A 7,178-nucleotide genomic window follows, 5' to 3' on the forward strand; every position below is an offset into this window, starting at 1 on the left:
AGAGAGAGGGGTGGGGGTTGGGATTATTTATTTTCTGTGTTTTCATGGGTATAGTTAAATTCCTAGGGTTGGAGTTTTCCTTCTAGTACCTTCTGGAGGGCTGGCTTTCTGGATAGATGTTGTTTAAATGTGTCTTTATCTTGGAAGATCTGGTTTTCTCCACCTATGATGACTGAAAGTTTCGCAGGGTATAGTAGTCTGGGCTGCCATCCAAGGTCTCTCAGAGTTTGTAAGACCACCTGCTTGGACTTCTAGCAGCTGGCATAGCCTCTGATAAAGCAGGAAGTCTCTGCCAAAGTGAGTGCCAAAGTACAGCAATAAGGAGGTTGAGAAACTGGGGAAAGTTGGGGGGTGGGCAACACTGATAGAGTGGGAGATATCTGCGGGTGGGCAGCCTACTTGGACTTTGGTAGCCTGTGTAGCCTCTTGTCTCTCAGGGGTCTCTCCCTGAGTTGGGAGCTGGCACCTAGTGTTGCTTTGAGCGGGGAGGGGGGTGTGGAGATTGGGGACATGAAATGGATGTACCAAGAGTGTAGGGAATGTCCTTGGGAGGGCAGCCTACCTGGATTTTTGGCAGCCTGTTTGGCCTCTGGTAGAGCAACTTCTTTTTTCTTTGAATATTTCTAAGCTTACTTGAAAAATGTTCATGTTGCTGTTTCATATTCACATTGTCTTTTTTACTTCTACTATGTGAAGTGGAAAGTTTTGGACTTACTCCCCACCATCCCTACTTATATCTTTCTTCCCTCTCCCTCCCTCTTTTCCTCCCTCCTCCTTCCCTGATAGTGTTTCTCTGTATAGCCTTGGCTATCCTTGAACTTGATTTGTACACCAGGCTGACTTCGAACTCAGAGATCCACCTGCCTCTGCCTCCTGAGTGCTGGGATTAAAGATATATCCCACCAGGTCTGGCTTCTGTATTTTTCACATCATGCTTGTTCCTTACATTACATTATTGTTGCAGTGGTATTCTCAGCTGGACCTGCATGCCTAGATGTAAAGTCTGGCTTTCTTTGAATTAAGGAGCTGTGTTGTTATTCTCTCTTCTTGCTCTCAGTTAATCCCTTAGTTCCACATTTCATTTTCTTATTCAGAACTGTAAAACTCTTTAGTACTAACAATCCTATTTGGCAGTGGTTCAGGGTTTCATTGTTTGTTTGACTTTCCTGCAGCTGTCACACTCTGGGCCTTCATTTTGAAATTTCCTTTATTTCTCCTCTCTGTTGGAGTTCTTGTACCTGGATCTTATTCCTACCTCTCCTTGGGTTTAGTTTAGTTCCTTTCTTTTTGTTGTTGCTGTGACAGTAACTTTGTGAATTGGACATAAGTAGGAAAATTGTAGACATATGAAGTTTTCTTTGGGAGGATTCATCTTCTATTTTCCTTCCTCGTCCATTGGCCTTTCAAAATATGATCACCAGCCTAAGTGAGTGAAGGGCAGCAGGGTTGTGTTCTCAGAGTAGGAAGTATCAGTTTCCTGTGCCAGTCAGTGCCAGTGAGTCTTTTTGTTTGGAAATGACTTTGATTAATTGGCAATCAACACTTTATAGAGCTAATCCTTAAAAGGTTCATGCTACAGGTTGGTTAAATCCTGATTTATTTGCCCTCAGTCCTCCATTAGCTAAGCAGAGACCTAAGTCGCTTTCCAAAAACAAAGCAGCTAGCCAAATAGAGAGGCCAAAGGCTTTGTCCAACAAGCAGTCATTTACTGAGCACCTGTTGATGTCAAGGTTAACAGTAGGGTGGTTGGAAACTCTGAGTGTTGTAGAAGCAGATGCTCACATTAGGTGGGGGTAGGGAGCAGTAAAAGGGAGCAGTAAGCACCATAAAAGTGTTTGGTATCAAAGATGTGGAAGGAACTTAGCTTTGTGAGTGCATTTAAGAAAGCTCCATGGAAAGGGTGGCACTGAGACTGATCTTGAAGGGCAGAGTGTTCTTGGCAAAGGCATAAAGCAAAAGTGAACTAGACAGATCTAGAGAAATAAAGAAGGCTTAGTCATTGAGCACCTACTATGCTACTTGTTTGTGTCACATCTCATTTTTTTAAACATTTTATTTATTTATTATAAGTACACTGTAGCTGTCTTCAGACACACCAGGAGAGGGCGTCAGATCTCATTATGGGTGGTTGTGAGCCACCATGTGGTTGCTGGGATTTGAACTCATGACCTTTAGAAGAGCAATCAGTGCTCTTACCAGGTGAGCCATCTCACCAGCCCTGTGTCACATCTCATTTAACTCATTTCCCATTAAGGCATTGGGGTTAGTATCAGTCCCCATAAAGAATGAGCGGTGTTCTTCCTTCCTTGACTCATGCCATACTGTGAGCATCCCCAGATTACTCTTCCCAAAGCCAGAGTCAATGTTAAACACAGAATAGACCACACTTTGTTTTATCCTTGCATTTAATTATAGCTTATTATTTGCCTGATATTCTCCCATGGATCTGTCTCAGGAAACTTGTTTGTCTTTTTGCTCTAGGCGGAAGGGCTGTCCTTTCACTTCCTAGTAGAGAATTAAGTACTTTAGTGGAATCTTCCTCAGGTTCCATTCTAGGTTTCTGAACCTATGGGATCCTCCCACCCCCTTTGTGATGTTTCTGGGTTTTTATATGTAATTAGGCCTTTTAAAACTGTCCTAAAAATAGTAGAGTAAAGGGTTCTTAAATTTCAGCCATGTGGTTAGGTAAACTCTATTTCCCCAAACATTTTAAGAGAAATTCGGGGTCTGGGAAAAAGTATTTACTTGCAAGCAGAGGACCTGAGTTTGAATTCCCAGCTTGCATCTACAAAGCTGGCACAGCTGCCCATCCATGCCTGTAACTGACTCTAAGGAGATGATCGCAGAGACAGAGATCTCCCAAGAGTTCACTGGCTAGCCAGCCTAATCAAAACAGGAGTGAGGAACCCTGTCTCACATGCCCCTCACCCCCCAGAGAGAGAGAGAGAGAGAGAAGAGAGAGAGAGAGAGAGAGAGAGAGAGAGAGAGAGAGAACTTATAAAGGTAAAACTCAGAAGTGCTTATAATTTTTAATGCTAATGTGCCATATTAAGTAAAAAAATTACCATGTTTGAAAGCCATACACTGCAGGATCCTAATACTAATTTCGAGTGATAAAGTGTCGGAATTATACATTGGTCCTATGTGGTGTGACCTCATGGCACTGAACAGGAACTGAGGCTTTTACATAGTAGTTGTGGAGTAATGATGTAGAAGCAATACCTACCTGGGCCTTTGGGAGACTATTTGAATTCCTTATGTAGAAGAAGATCCTTGTTTTGTGTAGATGATTGCTATCCAGAAAAGGGTCTGGAATCATTTAAAATTAGGGATTAATATCTTAGATAATAGTAATGAGTCTAATTGAGACTGTCTTGAAAAATGAGGCTGAAAATAAAAAAGTTTAGGATTGTTGTCGTTGTTGAAGACCCATTCTGAGATGGAATCCATACATGACACTGTTAATGTGGCCGAAAGAACCTGAAGCTAAATAGGATCCTAATAACTTGAGAGTTTGTTTTTAATTTAACAAGTTAGAATGTAATTATAGCCTCAGTATCTTATACTGGGACTGCACAATGGATCTCAGATGAGCAGTGTTATCAGGAAAATTGTCTTAAGTGGTTGTGGTATCCTTTATTTATGTTTGACTTCCGTGATATCATTCATGGATCATTTTCCAATTGAGAAAACTCTCATTTCCCCATAGTTCCTTTTCTGCTTTGCTCATTCTCTGTGGAAGCACCCATGCATAATTCGTTAGTTCTTATCTAGATCATTTTCCATTGGCTTTGAGTGGGATCCAGCTGTTCATTGGCTGACACAATTTTTGTGGTACCATTCATTTGGCTTCATTGCTGACTTGCTATTCCAGTTTACAGGTTCTTTATGTACTCCAGTCACTATCATTGCATGTTTAACAGTTTGCTATAAGCATGGAATGAGATTGAAATGTAACCTATTAACACTTTCAGATGAGAAAGTTCACTATTTCACTTTCCCCCTGACATAGCATGCTCATTTGCATGTGATACCTACCTTTCCCTAGGGGACATCATTCTTTGTATCAGATCATCTCACTAGTACATATTTTCATCATATGACTTTTTCTAGTTATTTGAGAAATATTTTCCCAGCCTGGCCATGGTGGTACACACCTTTAATCCCAGCACTGGGGAGGCAGATGGATCTTTGTGAGTTTGAGGCCAGCCTGGTCTACAAAGTTCCAGGACAACACAGAGAAACCCCGTGGGGCAGATGGGGAGCATTTTTCTGATCCTGTAATTTGGACCTCCTTGAGTGAAATAGAACCTGTGATGCAAATGGCTGCAGATGGGGAAAGACAGACATTTCTGGAATCTAATACAATTGTCAAAGATGAACTGACAGCAACCTGAATTTACAATACTATTTTTGGTGGATGAGTAAAATTGTTTTAACCAATTGTTATATTGGTTCATTGTGGTAGCAAAGATTGAATTTGCATGGTGGCCTACCTGGGGGAGTTAAAAAGGGTGGGAAACTGGGTTATAGATGGTCTTTGACATCATCTCCCTTTTGTGGGGGAGGGCAGGGTTTCACCGTGTAGACCAGTCTGGCTTTAAGTTCATAGAGATGTGCCTGCTTCTCTTGCTCTACAGTGATTGGCTGTGAAGTGAGTTTTTAATCCTGTGATAATTTTTTATGGCATCTTTACAAAGAAAAGTAAACAACCAGTGGCAACTGATAATTGGTGCTTTAGAAAAGTCCATTTTAGTTTTGAAGATGTTGACACCATTTAATAGTCAAGAGTCATGCCAGGGCTGCCAACAGCTACCCCAACATCAGCAACACAGTCTGATAAGGGGTCTTAGAGAAGTGTGAAAGAGAGAGCCAGCCCAGTAGGAAGTATTTTCCAGAGTGCTGGCCTGACAGACTCTAGGGACCCTTGGTTGTGCTTGATGTTTATGTAGGTTACGTTTCTGCATTCCTAGGTACTCATTCTTGACACACGTTCCTTACTGTTAGGTCCCATTCTCATAGTGGCTGCAGTGAGTCAAGTTCCAACCATGGCTTCTGTTTGCTCTTGGTTCCTGTTCTGGTTTATCTTCTCTCCTTCTGTTTGCTGCCCTCCCATCTCTCTCTCTCTTTCCAGTGTCTTTTACTCTTGAGTCATGGTTGGTTCTTCAATATTTGAGGTCATTTAGCTTTGCCTTGTATTTAGTGTGTATGTATTCTCCCTTCCAGCTTGTTCTCAAAATGTGTTTCATGGAACAATGTGGTTATATTAGTTAAACATGAAGCACTTGTAGGATCAGAGTAGGAAATGATGGACTTAGTTAGCAAAGTTAAACCTATCTCACCCTCATTTTTACTAGCTGGGTATTGTGGCATGTACCTAAAATCTCACATGTTTAGAAGATGACAATAGTTCAAGCCAACTTGGGAAACTCAGTGAGACTGTCCTAGACTTATAAATTTTTAATTAATTAATTAGCTAATTAATTAATTTGTTTTAAAGGATTGAGATTATAGCTCAGTGGTAATGTACTCGGCTGGCATGCTCCAGTGATCCCCAGGCCACACACACACACACACACACACACACACACACACACACAGGACAGACAAAGTGAAAGAAGAAAGTGTAGCCTTCTGTAGAGTTTTAGTTTACAAATGTAGATGCTGAATTCCTGTGAAGTTGTGAAGTGTTTCTGAGTTTTACACTGTTTTTTTTGTTTGTTTGTTTGTTTGTTTGTTTTTATTTTTGTTTTTGTTTTTGTGGGGCCAGGACATGATTTCTGAAGAGCCTTTATAATTGGCTTATGTTCTGGAAGGATTCAAACCACATTGCCCTACACTGTGGATACCCACATTCACCAAGGCCAGCAGTAGGCTAACAACAAATCCTTTCTGAATAAACAATTGCTTGGTTAAAAACCTACCATTTTTAAGCATTTAGTGTCAGGCATGGTGGTGCATTCCTTTTATTTTGATTTGACACTTGATTTGAGCCCTGTGTGTGTGTGTGTGTGTGTGTGTGTGTGTGTGTGTGTGTGTGTGTGTGTAGTATGTTGTGTTATACAACTGTTACCACTATGAGGTTCCATCACCCTTAAGAAGAAATGATACACCAGAACAGTTGCTTCTTACCACTTCCAAGCCCAGGATAACCACTAGTCGGCTTCAGTGCCTTTATTTGCCTCTTTAAATTTTATACGAATGGACTTATACCTGTTTGACCATATCTGCTAGCCTCTGTTCAATAAAGTTCTGAAAAAGACTCAGCTTTTAAGTCTGCCTGAGACCCCTATTCCTTCAAAGCTGCTCTCTACCACTGACCAAACCCCATAGGTATAGTTGTCTGTTTGCAATCCTCCCAACTACATGACCAGAAGTTCCATGAAATATAGTAAAACAGGGTCACAAGTATTGTTGCTTTTATAATGTCTTGACCTAAGACTTTTGGAAACTGAAGCTGAGCTGAGTTAATCTCACCTTTTCCTGAAGGTCATAGGTGACTGAACTTATTGTATAATTTGGTGACCCTTGTTGATCTTCTTTTGTTGAAGGAGGTCTTGGCATTTTAGACTACTCCTCATTTAATACCTAGAACATTCCAGGATGGGCTGAGACCTGCAGGGGCATCCTAGAGGAAAGGTTATACTGTCTACCTCACTGCAGAACCCTTGTTGGTTCTACTTTGAAACTCAAGGCTTATGAAAAAAAATAGGACTCTTTGTCCTTTGTCTTGGAATTCCCAGGGGGTGGATGCTCACTGGCTACAAAGACAGCTGCTGACAGCCTCTTTATCCTCTTGGACCTTTCACTTGCTTTGGGGGTTCTGCAGTCCCACACCATTGCATGGGATTCAGATTCCAAGAGTCCTTAGGCTGTCCCCTCAGTGCCATCTCTGGAGATCAAGCATAACACTGCATGGAAGGTGTGGCACCTATTTGCTTAGGTGCTTAGGTGCTATTGTCTTCTGTGTGCCATTTGCTGCTTGGTATTCTGATACTATCTTGATGTCTAAACTCCATTCTAGTTTTTTTTTTATTGTATTGATTTAAGTTTTATTGCATTATGATGAGCAAAGTTACATGATTTCAATTTATCTGAATTTGTTTTTTCTTTTTTTTCTTTTAGATATTTTCTTTATTTACATGTAAATTTCTCCATTCTCAGTTTCCCCTCCAAAA

At 41.0% G+C, this 7,178-nt stretch overlaps 1 protein-coding gene across 1 annotated transcript in view; it reads left to right on the top strand.

Moving 5' to 3' along the window:
- The window catches only part of Znrf3 (zinc and ring finger 3), a 159,889-nt gene that overhangs the window by 86,442 nt on the left and 66,269 nt on the right, over window positions 1-7,178 (top strand). The window lies entirely within an intron of this gene.

Source organism: Mastomys coucha, unplaced genomic scaffold (genome assembly GCF_008632895.1).
Source record: "Mastomys coucha isolate ucsf_1 unplaced genomic scaffold, UCSF_Mcou_1 pScaffold22, whole genome shotgun sequence".
NCBI classification, from domain to species: Eukaryota; Metazoa; Chordata; class Mammalia; order Rodentia; family Muridae; genus Mastomys; species Mastomys coucha.